We start from the raw sequence: 17,309 nt of genomic DNA, 5'->3' as shown, positions 1-17,309 counted from the left end.
GTTTTGCTTGCCTCCACCTCCTGCTTAAACCACTGGTTAAACCATTTCAGCATTAATACTCTAAAATATATTAGATTGGCCAAAATGTTCGTTCGGTCGAACTTTTTGGCCAGCTCACTATTTCACTCCTGCTTTTGGCAATTCTCAGCTTTGGGTAATTCCTACAACCTTTAGAGCAAGAGGACAAAAACTCAGATATACCTCCTTACTTTGATACAGCAAAAAACAATGTGCATAATGGTAAATCAGCAAAAAAAGCTAGAACTCAACATGGTGGCAAGAACCACCATGAACATGGCGGCAGAAAATAAATTGCTTACGGTTCCAGTGAACTAGAGCTTTATAACACTAGTTCTGACTTCAAAGATTATTATACGTCTGCATTGTTTTTTACTTCTGTGAATGCATCTGCACTACACAATTTTCTTAATTTTACTCCCATCAGCTTTATCTTTTGCATTTAAATAACTACGTTAGTTTTATCATGACTCCAAGCTTGAAACTACTCAGACAAGGCAATGAGAGTACGTCAATGTTTCCTAAGGTACATTTAACGTTCCCAGTACAATAAAGACACCAAACAACCAAGTAAACAGTGATGTGATTTTATGGATTAGAGTTTGAATTTGTATTTCAAGTTATTTTATTTTTATTGAATAATGTATTCTGAGATATATTTAGAATATATTCATCCCCAAATAACTTTAGTTAAGATGATTAATACAATCACTGTATTAAAAACATAATAAAATTTGGTGAATTGAGTAATAAAATATTTATATAGAGTAATAGCACTAATCATATCCAAAGTTTACAAAACCCAAGTGGTCTATAAATTTTCTTTAATTATCTAAATTGTTATTTCTGAAATGTTTATTTCAAATTAAGATACCACTTAATAACTGTTCTAAGTAAGATATTTTCTCATTTAAGTAACTGAAAGGTCTAGTTCAAACTGGTTTGAAAAATAAATAAATTCATTCTCTTACACAACAGTAAATCCAGAAATATGGTAGGTTGATTCAGGGACCCAACAATGCCATCAAGCGTCCAGGTTCTTTACATTTTTTTCTTTCATCATTGACGCATTTGTTTTGCCCTCGAGCTAGATATCTTCATGGACAAAAGATGACCCCCTATTGCAATTACAAGCATCTATTCCAGACAGGACAAATATCAAGAGCTGACATATGTATGCCTTCTCATCCAATGTCCCCTTCCCAAGTGTAAAGAAAGTTTTTCTACCCCCCCTCCCTCCAGTTCTGTCATTTCATATAATTGACTCTGACTGGGACAAGGAACGAGTGCCCCCTCCATAACCAATCACTGACAAGGGGAATAGAAACGCCGTGACTATTAGCTCAGCCTAATCCAAATTCCACTTTTATTAGAAATGAACTGCCTTCCCCTTGAGGCAGGAGATAGATGGGCCCCAGGCCAAGCAGCTGGAGTTAGTTCCCTCTAGACAGATACTCCAAGATGAAGATAGGAGAGGCTGAGCCCTGCCCAGATAAAAGATAAGAGACCACATATTCCTCATTCTCTAAGTCAAGGAGACCTTCCCAATTAAAAAGCTCCTTGGAGGTCAAAAGAGGAGTGATATCAAGCTACCCACAGGCCTCTTTGCTGGAATCCATCTTGACTAAGAGATACGTGTGCACACATGGGAGGATCCTGAGATGTACCAAACACGGACTCAGAGCCAGGCAAATCAAAATGACTGGCCAAAGGAAACCTGGAAGGAATGCCACATATAAGTGACTTAAACTACCACAAGGGCGACTCTCTCTGAGTCCGCCCGTGTGTCTATCCACACGTACCGTACCCTTTTTCCTCCTAAAAAAACACTTTACTTGTTTCCCTACTTTCTGTCTCTGTGGGAATTCTTTTCTGCAAAGCCGAAGGGCCAGGGCCTTGTCACTGACCAGTGGTCTAGTCGCTAGGGTTCAGCGCTCTCGCTGCCACGGCCGGACCTCAATCTCTGGCCGGGAACCGAAACCCTGCTTCAAGCTGCTGCAGGCCGAGGCCAGCCGAGATCACCCTGAGTTGTGTGGGGAGTAGCGAACATCTGAATAACACAAGAGTTCCATGAGCAAAGAGGAATAAGGAAATTACTTGAATAAGCAACCAATAGCAAGGACTGTGATGTGACTCTTAGAAGTGAAAATACGCTTCTTATGAATCGACGTGCACGAAATGGAGAGGAGAATTAACTTCAGGTGGAACATCACACCTGGCTTAAGCTATTCCGTGTCATTTGGAGGGAACATGGAGATCCAACAGGGAAGGGATGCAACTAAATGTCAATGATGGTTGATGCTTGCCATGAGAGAAGACACAAAATGGGGCCAAAAACAAAAAACAAACTGAAAGATAATCGTCACTCATTGTGATCTTGAAGCTACCGTCAATTTTCAAGTACAAAATCATTACCTTGTACCCATCCTTGGAATGTTAAGGTGGTACAGACCTACTAAAATTGGACTGACTTATGAATGTGAAGCTCTATATAGTATTATCTCAAATTAATAACTTTAAAGAAACTTTTGTCATATATTTCAAAAATAAAATTGAGCCATCAGTTTCAATTAGATCATGTATCAGTAAAACAGGAAACTAATTTTAAAATGGAGGTGGTATCTTCACAGAATTGTCAAGCCAGGCAAAAAGAAGAAAGGGAATATAAGGCAATAAATTACATCATCTATGTTTTAATTATATATCCCTTCATAACACCATAATTTGCTATACTTTTATGTATTCTGTATTCTTATTTTCCAAAATTCTTGGCACACATTAAGTTTTTCATCTATAATGATCATGACCAATAACACATCACATAACCAAATATATAACCTTAAGTAACTCAGTGATGCATAGAAAAATAATCAAGTTTCCATATGTACATAAATTATTTATTTTTTCCTTAGTATTCACAGGAAATTGTTAATAGTGGCATGGTTATTTGTTACTAAACAGGAGACACAAAAACCTGTTTAACATATCTATTCTCTCTTGCAAAACATATCTACTCTCCCCTGCAGCTTAAAGTGAAGCTGAGAAGACAAAACATTCATATATGAAAAATAAACCAGTATGACAAGACAAAATTCCCAGCCAAACCCTTCCAAAAATAGTTAATGCTATAATGTGAAAAAGTTAAATCTATTTTTTTAATATACAGATTCTGAAATAAAATTAAATGCTTCTTTGTTGAGCTGTTACTAAGTGAGATAACCAAAAACTGCACACACACTTCTTGAATAAAGCAAATTATCTGCAAAATAAGTATTATTTATCGGGAATTTACTTCCAAAAACAATATGGGACATCTCTACATAACTACATGCTATCAGGTAAAACTGAGTTAAATAACTTCAATTTCTTTTATCCTCATTAAATGACAGTGCAACTCACTGGCACTCCTAAAGAAATCAGTATAGATTTCCAGGGGTTCTTAACCTTTTTTGTGCCATGAATCCATTTGGCAGGCTAATGAAGTCTACAGATCCCTTTTCAAAAACTCTTTTTAAATGCATAAAACAAAATATAAATTATGTAAAAGAAACAGATTTAAAGTACAATCATTAAATTACATTAAAAACAATTTGAGATATAGCTACATGTCTATAGATATATCCACATATAAAAAATAATACCTAGAAGCAGGTGTAATTATTATTGTAATTTTAAACTGGTGGTAAACATAAAAATGTTTCAAAATATGTGCAGAGTAATGAGACATGACAATAAATACGTGCAACTTCTAGAAAGTTATAGGTACTTAAGATCGTTTGTGTGTGTGTTTCCCTGCCTTCAAAACTGAAAAACATACTAAATTTAAGTGAGGTGTTCAAGAGTAATAATGTTATTGTTTTATATCCAAGTTCATGGACACCCCCCCACACACACAACGAGTGTGAAATGGAGCGCACACTCAACTCCTTGTGACTCCAATTACATGTTATTTAGACCTGGAGAAATTAAAAAAGAAATAAAAAGAAGATAGCAGTTTTTTAAAATAATTAATCCAGTTAAAGTTCTTAAACTCCCATATGCAATTACTAATGATTATGGTCATCAACATGAAGATAGAAAGGAGAAACATCTCCAAAGTTCCGAAATTCAGTTTGCTCTGTTAAACCATTCACAGGGTTCCATGCCTCTTTGCCTTTACCCCTCACTGTCTTGAACTGCTCTCCTTCATTGCTTGCTAACTCATCTTCATCCTTTGCCTAGGAGTCACCTCCACACTTTCTTTCCAGACACTGCTTCCCCTTCGTGCTGATGAATAACCTCTACCCTTACTCCTTCAATATTCTCTCCACTGTAGCACAGAATTATATGGAAATAACAAGTTCTATTTAAGTCTATTTAAGGTAATTGGAGATAGGTCTCTGTCACTCACTACTAAAAGAACATAACTGCCAAAAAAAAAAAAAAAACAGTGTTCAATAAATATTAAATTCCATTGGATAATATAAAAATCCCTTATTTGTCAACTCATACTTTAAACCTAGTTACATTTTTCAGAATGAGAAACGGGGGTGGGGGAAGATTGCAAATTTTTATGAAGACTTAAGAGAAAGTCCGTATATCTCATCGAATAAGAAAGTCCCAAAGAAAGATTTATTACAACATTGTTTTTTAAAGCCTCATCTGCACTACTCTAGGAAATTTCATTTTTCCAAATTAATCATAAATTTTCTAGTCTACCTAATTTAAGCAATTAAGCCTATGATAAATTCACATGTTATAAATTTAGTAGCAGTTCTTCCTTTAAAAAGAATCAAAGACAATGTGGGCAATATAATAAATCTTACTTGTTTGCCATAAAGAATTTTAAAGGCTTTTCTCCTAGATATCCAGAGTCACAATGATATAAAACAGAAATAATAATTCACAAAATTTCAAAACAATACCTATTCTTATTATAAAGCATTGTTACTTTATAGATCTGAAATTTCAATAGACTTTTGCCATTTCAGATGGCATTTAGATAATTTCAAATACAATTCATTTACTCAAATATTTCTCTTTAACAATTCTCTCAAACTGTATTTTGCTAAACTATACTGCATAAGTAGCTTCTTACTAATTATACTCAATTACTATATGCAGCATAGAGATAAATTGCTTTGGAATTAACTCAAAGAATTGTTCTTTACAGTAAGCCAAATTTCTCTATATTTATGTGTACTACCAGCAAAAATCGACATTTAAGGACATTTTTACGATTATAATAGTGCACATCCTCAAGGAGGTAGTAAGAAAGTTTTACCATCAGCCAAAGTTCCATATTTTTTATGGAGTTCTTCAAAGGCAGACAAAAATTAAATAGATTATGAGAATAACATGCACATTGACCTGTAAAAACACTCTACAAAGTACTCTGTCTTCTTAAGTAAAACTCCTATCAGTACTTACCAAACTATGTTTTAACTCACCCATGTGGAAATCTGGGTAAATTAACCTATTTGCTGTTAAAATTTTCCTGGCACTCTTGATGGTTGTAAACAGCTATAAGAGAAATCAAGAAGCTAAAATCAAGTGCATTCTCTTATATCAACTGTTAATTACCCCAAACTGGAGATCTGCTGCCACAGCACAAATGGTTCTGTTTGCTTTTTAGCCAAAATGCTGTCTAAAATCACTATTACAAACTAAGTGAGAAGTAGAGCTTAGTTATCATTTGATGAAATATTACATAACTATTTTAAAAGATTATACATCCAATCCTTAATGATTCCTTTAGTAGGTTACTTGTGCTCTTCTATTACTTATTTCCTTCTACCAAACCTCTCAACGAGCTGTGTTTTGGTCATTTGAATGGCTATCATCACTTCTACAAGAGAGTGGATTAAAGACTGAGCCCAAATCATTCAATCTGCTCTTGGTTAACAGCTCTGTCAAAGTTTATGTTCCCTGAAATTCTTGGAGGACTTGTGGTTGAAGTATCAGGGAACAGATCAACTATAACATCTGATAATCATAAGAAAAAGCTATACAATACCAGGAAAACACTACATTTACACACAATTCTCACTTCACAGAACCTTATAAACTTAGCAGTAGCAGCCACCTTCCAAGCAGTGAATTTACCTTCTGACAGAAGTTAACTGCACATTTGCCTGTGTTCTACTTAAGAAAGGTAGAAAAGGCTTCCATGATTATGTCACCATCAGAGCCATTAACCAAGAACAATGATACCAGATCTTTTACACTATTTTTCTCATCCTTTACAGGTATAAATAAAAGCATGAAAGCTCTTTTAAAATTTGGAAAAAAAAAAAAATCAAGAATCTCTAGCAAGAGTCATCTGGAAAAGATTTTAAACTAATGGTTAAAATTAGCTCAGAAATATCAATTAATTGAAGTTGCTTTTTCCTACGAAAAATATACCTAGCACAAATAGAGAAACATCAAAGAATACATATGTCATAATTCTCTGTACATATATATACATACATATACATATAAACATATATATGGGGGAGGGATTAGCTATCCAAGGATTGGAAGTTTCTAACATATATTCTGAATCTCCTCTTCAGAAGGCATGTGATAAAGATTATATGTAGGTATATTTATATAATGTTAATAGCAAGAAACAAACATGAAATAAAGACGGCTATTACTATCTAGATATTGTCTAGTAGGTGCACCCTGAAAAATATATACAGTGTTATTTAAAACTCTTTTAAATAGCCATATTGGGACTTCCCTGGTGGCGCGGTGGTTAAGAATCCTCTTGCCAATGCAGAGGACATGGGTTCGATCCCTGGTCCGGGAAGATCCCACATGCCGCGGAGCAACTAAGCCCGTGCGCCACAACTACTCAGCCTGCGCTCTAGGGTCCGCGAGCCACAACTACTGAGCCCTCGTGCCACGACTACTGAAGCCTGCGCGCCTAGAGCCTGTGTTCTGCAACAAGAGAAGCCACTGCAATGAGAAGCCCGCGCACGGCAACGAAGAGCAGCCCCCGCTCGCTGCAACTAGAGAAAGCCCGCGCACAGCAACGAAGACCCAACGTGTTCAAAAAAAAAAAAAAGTCATATTAATCTTTTCAATCCCAATTGTTACATAAATTAACTCACTTATTCATATTATGTGAGCAAATTAGAGCAGTCTTTCCAAAGCTATCCTTAAGTATACAATAGTGAATGATGAAACTAATTCCAAATTTACTATAATTATACCATTTCAGTGGTAAACAGAAAATTTGTACTTATTCTCCTGCTCAGTATTTGACTCAATTAACTGTTTTCTGATGAAAAATAATCATGCACTATAAGTATCATTAGAGTGGCTGAAAACATTTTCTTAGCATAAAACAAATACAAAACTAGCAAATAACAGAGCCTAAAAAGAGTATAAGAACTGTTTTCTAAGCCTAACTCTGCAACAGTGACTTTAGCGATTGTCTTTAAAAATAAAGGGCTGATTTCAATTTCATATCCTCACTGGAAGCAAAGCAATTTCTCTGCTCAAAGTTTATACTATTTTTCCTCTTCAATTTGAATATATTTAAGCTCCCATAGGAACAAGTTTAACTTTCCTGATCTCTAAATCCATTAAAACAAACACTATTAGATCCACCAGCCTCTAACATGTTTAGGGACCAGGGCTCACAGCAGTCATGCAGTTGGGTCCTGTAACTACTTTTCAATCCATTATTATATTCGAATAAAATAACTTTTTTTGTTCTTTAGAGGTTTTACAAAACAATCACAGTTTTTCAGAATGAACCACAAAGTACTCTGCTAAGTAAAATTTAAATTATCTAATATTCAGCAATGGAGAGTAAGATTTTTAAAATGTTAAGTTTAAAATCAAAAGCAAAACTGGTTATTTTACATTAAAATTACCCTGTTACATCCTTGAACATTCACTCGTTCTTTGATTATTCAAAAAAAGTGCCTGTCGTGGTAAGATGACCATAAATTCAACTGCAATCTTCCTTATACTTACACTTTTTATAGATTCACTATTAATGATAAGGTAAAGTCTAAAAATAAAAGTTATGATTAAGTATTTTACCAAAAGATCTTATCCTTTAATTTATCCATATTTATTCTGTTTTCTTTCTCTAATACACTAACCTGTTCACCTGAAAAATAGTTAAGTTACACATCCAAGAGTATGATACAGTACATTGAACTATAAAAATAGGTAGTTTATTTTACTAATTGATATGTCAAACTAAAAAATTAAATATTTCACAATTATCATGCATGTATCAATAGTCAAAAAGTTCATACATTACGGATAGCAATATAGATAATAAATTATATGTTGGTAAAACATTTAAGAAGTAAAATAACCCGCACAAATCACAGTGCTGAAAAGTTCAGGGCTGGGATTTAAAATCCAAGCTTGATGTTTCCTCGGACATAAAAAGTATGCAACAAATATTGGTTGAATCAATTAATGAATGGCTCCTAAATCTACCCTCTAAACTTTTAAGGAAACTGTTGTGGCCATTGGGAAAAGAAAGTTTGTTTGTACATCATAAATGTATTTCAGTCTCTCAAGTGTTATTTCCAAGAAGGGAGCCAAATTGTGCAAATATATTTGGTAACTTCTCATAAAGGCAAAATTGAGCTGGTCTTAAAAAAATAACTGGTCCTTGAGTATAAATATAAACCAAAATAAAAAAGTCAGTGAATTTGCTGATTGTTCTTTTCTGTTTGAGAGAATGACTCAGCTTTAGTCATAAGAAAATCTCACCCAATATTCTCCAAAAATAAAATTTATGATTAAACTAAAGCTATGATTAAAATGCACAGTAGTAATTTTTATAAATTAAATAGATATGTCACTATTACATGTGTATTTTAGGTATAAATATTCCAATTTACCCTATAAATCTCAATTGAATCAACCCAGACAGAAGCCCTATGACCTTTATATCTAAAAACCTATTAACATAATTTCATCTCTTCAAAGCTCACTGTAAGCTCGTAATTATGCAAAGGAAATTTCTTTATTTTGCAAGTGGAAAAACTGAAATCATAGACAGGGAAAGCACATTGCCAAGGGTGATTCATAAAGTCAATCTCAGAGAATAGGCTGAAATTCACAATCCCAAACTCACCAATCCAGAGGAAATACCATATTAGCGTTTTTTACTATTCAACCCCCAAACCCACAACAGTAGACCAACCTTCCTAAAAAAAAAAAAAAGAGGAAACATAACAATTTTAACCCATAAAAGAAGGGTCCTAATTGCAGATAAGACTCTCAGTTCCTGGCTAGTCCAGAACTTGGAAGCAGCAGGGCCTTAACGTATTGGGCCAATGTGTGAAATACTGAGATCACACCAACTTCTACTCCTTCTGGTGAAAGAGCAAGTTCTATTATCGGGATCACTTTTGACAAACACAGGGAAGACATTTGGACACATTTTCCACTTTAATTTCATGACCTAGTTTTGTGCCATTTGAGAATACCTAATTGAATTATTCGATTTAGGTGGAAAATCACCTGCTCAAAACCCAAGTCTTCAGTTCTTACTGGCTGTGAAAACAAAGAAGGTCAAGGTCAAGGGCTTGAAGTTGCAGCAAGCCTAGTCCAAGCTGAGGAGACAAATAGCAACAAAGTGTGGATATTTGCAAAGTATGATCGCACAAAAAGCACCAGGCCCCCAGCTATTCCACTGCAACACTGATAGGGAAGGGTCAGACATCCCTCCTAGACCGCTTCTTTCACTCTCCTCTGTCACATCCCACTGCACTCTATGCTTAGCTTATTTTTTTGCCAAGAATACTGATCTTAGTCACCTAAAAATTCTCACTGCAAAAGAAACCCCTTGTTTAAACCCAAGTACAACCAACAGCTCCTTTCCAATTATCCCCAGCAACTTCCCCAGTCCCTTTCATGCCTGGCTACTGAGCTCAGTCTAGTTTGGCTGCCGGTCAGGTTCCTCTCTTCTTTCCTTGTCAGTGGTAAAAACTTGGAAAACACTCCTGGACAGCTCAAGGAGACCTTTTAATTATGCAGTGGGGCAGTACCTTAGTCTGTCTGCTGTTTCCAGCAAGGCTTGTAGTCACCAGCGACTGCACTCTCCCAATTGGTGGGTTTTCTAGCAAGGTTACTTGTTTATGTGGGGGAAGGAGGGAAAGACTGGCAGAAAAAGGGGCGATTTGCAAATCTGAAAAATGCCCAACTCCTCTCAGAGTTTCCTACCTCCTCACATTCACTCTGTCTCATTACTGCCCTCCTTTACCACCTTATCACCCACTTGGCATCAAAGACACAAAATCATCAGTGTCCGGGTCTCCTTGTAGTCCTAGAAATTAACAAGGGGAGTCACGACTCGAACACTCTCCAAAAACTTTTATTCTCAAGTGCTTACGCAAGATTTAAAAAAAAAAAAAAAGCAGGTCCCAAAATAAACTTATTAAATTCTTCCTAATTGCGTTATACTTTGTCAACCTTGCAGACTGAAATAGTGCATGTAAATACCTGATTGCCAGTGGAAATAAGGCGAGCTCAGTCGGGAAAACTGCTAGGACCCAGGAAGGGATACCTTGACCGACAACCGCACTTACTCGGGGTTTGCCCAAGGTACTAAGTGCACACGCCAAGCCCAACACCAGCTACGTTTTCCTTACTCTACCCTGGCAAGCTTGTTCCAGCTGCAGCGCCCAGCTTCCTGTTCAAGTTCCATTCAACATCGTAAACACATTCCAAGAAAACCAGCCTGCCCAGAGTTCCCTCCCGCACACACGGAACTCGGAGCGGCGGCCCCAGGAGCCACAGGGAAGAACCGATCGCGCTGGGTTCTGATCCGTGCAGTGAATCAGCCCCCCGGGGTGGTGGACCCGGGCGAGCGAGCTCAACGGCGGGACCGAGAGCCCAGGGTCTCAGCACCCCGCAGCGCCGTGCGCCTCTCTTAAGGTAGCGCCCGCCAGAAGGAACTACTCGACCCACCCAGCCAGAGGGTAACCATGTGGGCGCCGCCCCTGAGTTTGGGCCCTCCCAGCCCTGGGTTTTAAAGAATCCACGGCCCGGCCTCGGAGCTTCGCGCCTCCCCGCCCCCCATGCCCACACTCTCTCCCGGAGCCAACAAAAGGGAGGTTACGCTGGAAGAAGTTTCGCTCCTGGGTAGCCTCGCTGTGACCCGGAGATGACTTGCCTGCTCAGTCCCGTCTGGTCCGCACACCCTCAGCGGTCCTGATCCACCCGCGCCCCACCGCCCCCTCCAGCTCCTAACCACCGGCCCCGGCCCCCCGGACCAAAGTTACCACAAAGGGCTCCAGGAGTCCGGAGACCGCTGCGTCCCCGACCTCGGGAGGCTCTCCGTCATCCCTGCAGCACTGCCACGGCAGTAGTCAACAGGTCTCAGCCTCCTTTCTTGCTGCACGACTTCCTGAGCCTTTCAGTGTCTTAATTTTTGCAACCTGCCCAGCGGCGGGTAGTGGCGGCGAGCAGCCCCACGCCCTCCTTTCCCGGCACCCGGCCGGGGCTGACCACCGCCCGCCGCCTCTCAGGATGTCAGTTTAAAAGAGACTGCACGCTACCTGGCGGGACGCTGGGTTTGCAGCCAGGGAAGCCCCCAGATGAACCGCGGTCTCTCCGTACCTTAGCGACTGATGCAGTCGGGTCAGGCTCCGGGCAGGGGCATGGAGAGCCGCCGCGTCCTCGGAGCCTGGAGATCTCCGCTCCGGCGCAGCCGGGGCGCCGTTTCCGTGGCCGAGAGGGAAAGTTTCTCTACGTCAACAGCGAGCTGGACTCGGGACCCTCCGGCTCCGGTCCCCTCCCTCTACGCGCTCTCGGCCCCCTCCCTCCTCTTCCTAATCGGCTGAAGCCAAAACTGGCGCTAGCTGGCGGCTGGGGCTCGAGGCTCGGGACTCCGGGTCGCTGCCGGCTGGGAACGCGGGGCTCCCCCTCTCGGCCAGAAGGAAACTCTCCCAGACTCGGCTGGCGCACTTGGGGCGATCTCCTTGGACACTTCCAAACGGGACGCCTGGGTTCCAGCTCGCTGACTTTCTTCGGTCTCTGATGCTCGTCTCCTGTGGGCCCGCTGGGCTATATGGCGTCGGCACGCAGGACCCAGGGGGAGAGTGGAATGTGAGAGAAACTCGACCGGAGAAGACGAGGCCTTACCTTACCCGGTTCTTAGCCGGCACGGGAGCCAAAACGCCGTTCTCCCCACCCCCACTCCTCGTCCCCCGCCGCGTTTCCTTTTGAACCTCCTTCCTAAAGCACCGGATCGGGACTCTTCGCCTTCCCTTGTCTCTCTGTGTTTCCGCACACAATTTCAAAGCACTTCTGCTGCTTAACAAGAAACAAAACAAAACAAAAGTGTCCAAGGAAGCACACACACGAGTAGCACATACCTTCTTTACAGCCTTTATTAAGAAAGCATTGACACAGTTTTTGCTGTGGCTCTGACCGCACCTCTACACTTTTTTAATTATTTTTTCTCAGTTTTTTAAAACTGACTGAATCTCTGCACTTTGTTATGCCTTACAAGAAAAAAAAAAAAAAAAAAGGAAAGGAAAGAAAACAGAAAACTGCCTCCACCACCAGATCATGCTCATTTGCTCCATTCAGATATTAACCTCAGAATTCAGGACATCTACGTGGGGTTCGAGGGAAAACACAACAAACCATCCTCACTGACACGGTAAACTTCTGTGTGGGAAGCAGGACAAGAAGGAGGAATATCCTCGTTTAAGCGATTCTTTGAGGATGAGAGGACATTTACTAAAATCTTTTGAGATGCTGCTCAGAATTTAGTTCACTAAGTTTTTCATTTGAACCTGAAAATAGATGGAGAAAGGAAAAAAAGCATTTTTGCAAGGCTAACAAGATAATATGTTACGGTGGAATCCAGGGCTTAGAATCAGACTAGTCATATTCCTTTCTTGACTCCATACTTACTTATTCTGTGCCCTAGGACGCTGGACGCAATTACAGCTGCCAAAAGGAACTGTATAATAGAACTCACAGAGTCACAGTCACATTTACAGGAATTAGACTAGAGTAGTGTCAAGCACAGACAAGGTACTCAATAAATATTTGGTTCTTACATCCCACTATATTTGGCTGTAACTAGAGGATGGTACTAGAAATTTCCCCAAAAGACCTTGTTAACTGAATCAATTTTCTTCTCCCTAATGCTTTTTCCATTAAAAAAGATACAACATCACAATTTTTGAAACGAAAACTAAGTTTAGGGATTACCCAGCTCTAGCCGAACTCCCTTACTTTAAATACAAGGCAACTGAAGTCCAAGAATCTTAATTGACTTTCCCCAAATCTCATCGTTAGGAGGTGCTAAAGCTAGGACCAGAAATCAGGCCTCTTCATACGTGGATAGAATCCTCTTTTAACTATGCTTCCACTTTATCATAACAGTCAAGCACACAGTAAAATACTTACATTGAAAACATTAATCATAGGACAATGCTAGTTGCTTCTTCTGTAAATAACCTTTAAATGATTAATTTTCAAACAACCACTAAAAAATAAATGATGCCATTTAGGTGATCACTTAATGTTCAAATGATTGTAAAAATAAATCAAATGATAGCCCATAGTACTTAGTAATAAGGAGGTTGACCAGATGACCAAATCCATGCTTACATTATATAATTATAAATATATGGGTGTGTTCTTTTAACACAATATTTAAAACTTTGAATAGAGAACTCTAGGCTCCCAAGGATACACCAACAAATCACTAGGATCTGTGGACCTCACTTCGAGAAACACTAGTTTAGTCTTCAATATCTTGCAGGTCCACTTGAATAAGCAGGTCATAAGAATAAATGAGGCTGCAGAAATCAAACATTACAAGCTCCATTGTTTAAATTAATGGAAAATCTCAAAACATGTACTTATTTCTTATTCATTTGCCTCTGATATCTTTAAGGAGAAGTTTTTCTAAACCTTTTCTCACCCTACTCAATGTTGAAAGTTGCTTGGACTTTTATACGATTCCCAAGTTCTCAGAGATAAGACCCTATATCTTCCTTGTGAGTAGGGGTTCTCTACTACACCAGCTTCCCCCTGAATTAGCCACTAAAATAATTTCTTGAAGGCATTTCATAGACTTCTCTTTAGAGTTCTATGCTCCCTTTCCATGAGACTTGGAAGTTGCCAAAAAGAGAAAAAATTATAACTATAAAGTATATCCATCATGGATGGATGAATGGGGATGCATGAATCCCCATAACTGTCTTTTTCTAATCATTACACAGAGGGCTAAAGATTACTAATTTTTATATTTCTTCCCAACATTTAAAATCTCTAAACTTGCTATTGCTCTATAATTTTTATAACCTGACTTTTGATATGAACTGCTTTATGAAATGGCTTAGAGGTATGAAAATCTCAAAGATGTCAGAACAGAGTTTTTAAAAACACTAAAATCAAATAGAACAAGATTTAAAATCAGATCTATAGCATGACCCAGGAACTGAAGAAGGGAGATGACAAGGAGAAAGGCTGCAGAGGCTCTGGCAGGGCACTACCATTAGACTATGCTTAATTTGCTACCGATAGCAAATACTCAGATTTCCATTTGGAAAGTCTTCACATTCATCATAGGAACATATGGACTCTGATAGAGACTCAGCAGCCTCCTAATATTTTTAAATTAATTTTCTGGCTCAGGCCAGTTTCCAAGTTTCTCTTACTTGAACTAAAAGAACCTTGACTAAGACGGACAACTACCTATTATTTATGTCGAGAATAACATTTTATGGCTGATTATTACAAAAATATAAAAAAACATGCTATCATATTGGTTGTTTAGCTCTATATTACTGCAAACCCATCAGTTAAAGTATTTAACAATTTTTTAAAAAGGAAACAAAAACCGAAATGGAATTCAAAATCTCAGTCATGTGACTTGAAAAGGGGCATATTTCTTTTTGTTATGTGCAAAAATGGCCAAATGTCCATTGAATTCCTAAGGGGACCTGGGTTCCAGAGTTAAAAAGTGTTACATTTTACTTTCTATCTTCCATCATTTTATCTTTCAGTCTATTTTGGTCCCCCTGATTAAGAACATGAAACATACTCATTGCAAAAAAAAATGAATAGGGACAATACAAAAAAGAAATAAAAATCACCTGTGTTCCCACCATCAAGAGTACCCGTTGCTAATATTCGCTCTATACCCTCCAAGTATTGTTGAAGTCTCTGAGAGAATCTCCAATAAATAACATTTCTTCTCTATGCTTAGGTTGAGAATAAATTGAGAAATAAAACAAAAGTTTAAAATGAAAGCTAAAGTATTACCTGTAGTATTGACAGAGACCTGGTGTGAATTGGTAAATCTAAAAATGAACAACCAAAATAACATTCTCAGTCACTGTAGTTCCCAGGCTCCCTATCTAGGAGGAGCCAGTGTCTGAAAAAGGAGTTAAATTCTGTTTTCTGAGATCCATTCCTTGGAGGGATCGAGAGAGAGAGAGAGGGAGGAAGAGAGAAAGGATGTATCTGAACTCTGAATTCCCAATAACTCTTCCCAGGTTTATTCCTAAATGTATGTATCACATATGTCACAACACCTCTCCAAGGGCAAAAGAGTAAAGACCCAGAAAAGATATTTTAGCATGGAAATCAAGAGTAGAGAAAAGCCATTATCCAGTATGTACAACCACTTATATTTTTCTTTTGCTTTTTTCACAAGGAAGTATACTGTACTGTACATACTTTCTACTTCCTAACAGTATACGAGTATATTGTGGGCTTTTCCCTTACCAGTGTTTATTGACAATTTGTTTGCTATTATAAACAAAGAGATTAAGGACATCTGTGCACATACTTTTGTACACCATCTGTACATATTTTGCCTGTCCCTTGCCAAGTATTTCATTAGAACAAATACCTAGCAGTAGATTCTCAAGGTTAGAGCTCAGGCTTCTTTCATTATTATTTTGAAAAAAATCTCAAGTTACAGAAAAGTTGCAGGTAGAGTACAAATAATAATTTTTTTCTGAACCATTTGAGTATAACCTACCAACACTATACCCCATCCTGCCCAATTGTGTGTACTTCCTATAAACACAGACCTCTCCATAAATAAGGTAAACCATCAAAAATCAGGACATTAACACTGATACATTTCTACATCTACCTCTCAGGTCCCATTCAAGTTTTTTCAATTATCCCTATTATTTCCTTTATATAAACAGGGTTCAGTTTGAGATCACACGTTAAAAGTATTTAGTTACTATGTCTCTTTGATTATCATGGCATTAATACTTTTGAGAATTGCTCTATAGTTATACTGCAAAATGTCCTTTAATTTACCATGTTAGATTCAGGTTATGAATCTTTGGCTGGTAAACCATGGAAGTATAATACAATATATTTTTTAAAATTCTATCAAGCTGCATCCAATTTTGAATTGTCCCATCACTGATGATCTTCACTTGATTAAGATGATGGTATTGTCAGGTTTCTCTGTAATGTTAACCCCTTTTCCTTTGTAACTGGTAGGTATTTTCTGGGGAGGTACTTTTAAACTATGTAAATATTTCATCTTATCAAACTTCTAATTTTTCATTTATTTATTTATGTTAGTATAGACATATGGTTTGCTACTATACTCAAATTCTTATCTGTTTCTATCCTGATTTATTTTGACATTCAAATTATCTCCCATTTGCTTCAGATTTCAAGCTGACTTCTGTGTTCTTTGCAAAGTCTCCATCATTTAGGAACACTTTATCACTTTTGAGCACAAAAAGGTATTCAACTCTCATCTTGTATTTTCCCAACCCCAGCCCTGGAATCAGCCATATCTCCAAAGAAGCCAGTCCCTTTTACCGAAGGCTGGTATTTAGAAGATGAGTTCCAGGTGCAATGTCATTGCTATTAGGTTTTTGCTTTACTTAGGTCCTCTCAATGGCCAAAGCAGAGGAATACATGCACATATTTCTTTCTTTTTCTTTTTTTCTTCCTTCCTTCCTTCCTTCTCTCTCTCTCTGTCTCTCTCTTTCTCTTTCTTTCATTTTGAAAGCCATGTGTTCATACACTTGCCTTCAATTCCAGTCCAATTCCACTTTCCATTTTTGTAACTCCATTCTTCTCCAATGAAAATATGGCTTCCACTTCCATTATTCTTATTATGTTTTCTTATTTAATCAGTGTCCTTGTCTAAAACCAATCTCTCATGTCTGTCACAGCCCCTTCCCCTGTATGGCCAGGCCACTCCTCCTCAGGAACATCTTCATCATTCTGTTCAGGGACCAACAACTCAAGACGACAGCTTTCTTGTGCCCTCCTCACCTGCCTATGGCTCCAGCACACCGTCCAGGCTGCCTTCTGAGCCCATTTCCTCC

At 38.4% G+C, this 17,309-nt stretch overlaps 1 protein-coding gene across 11 annotated transcripts in view; it reads right to left on the bottom strand.

Moving 5' to 3' along the window:
* The window catches only part of GULP1 (GULP PTB domain containing engulfment adaptor 1), a 259,003-nt gene extending 246,845 nt beyond the window's left edge, over nucleotides 1-12,158 (bottom strand). For 8 of the 11 annotated variants that reach the window (XM_036859003.1, XM_036858999.1, XM_036858992.1 and 5 more), the window contains exon 1: nucleotides 11,587-12,098. The gene's annotated coding sequence lies outside the window, so the exon portion shown is untranslated. The other 3 variants (XM_036858996.1, XM_036858995.1, XM_036858997.1) reach the window with 3 other exon arrangements.
* Between the last annotated feature and the right edge of the window lie 5,151 nt (nucleotides 12,159-17,309).

Source organism: Balaenoptera musculus, chromosome 7 (assembly GCF_009873245.2).
Source record: "Balaenoptera musculus isolate JJ_BM4_2016_0621 chromosome 7, mBalMus1.pri.v3, whole genome shotgun sequence".
Taxonomy (NCBI): Eukaryota; Metazoa; Chordata; class Mammalia; order Artiodactyla; family Balaenopteridae; genus Balaenoptera; species Balaenoptera musculus.
Note: the sequence above shows the minus strand (reverse complement) of the source record. Positions and strands in the feature narration are given on the sequence as shown.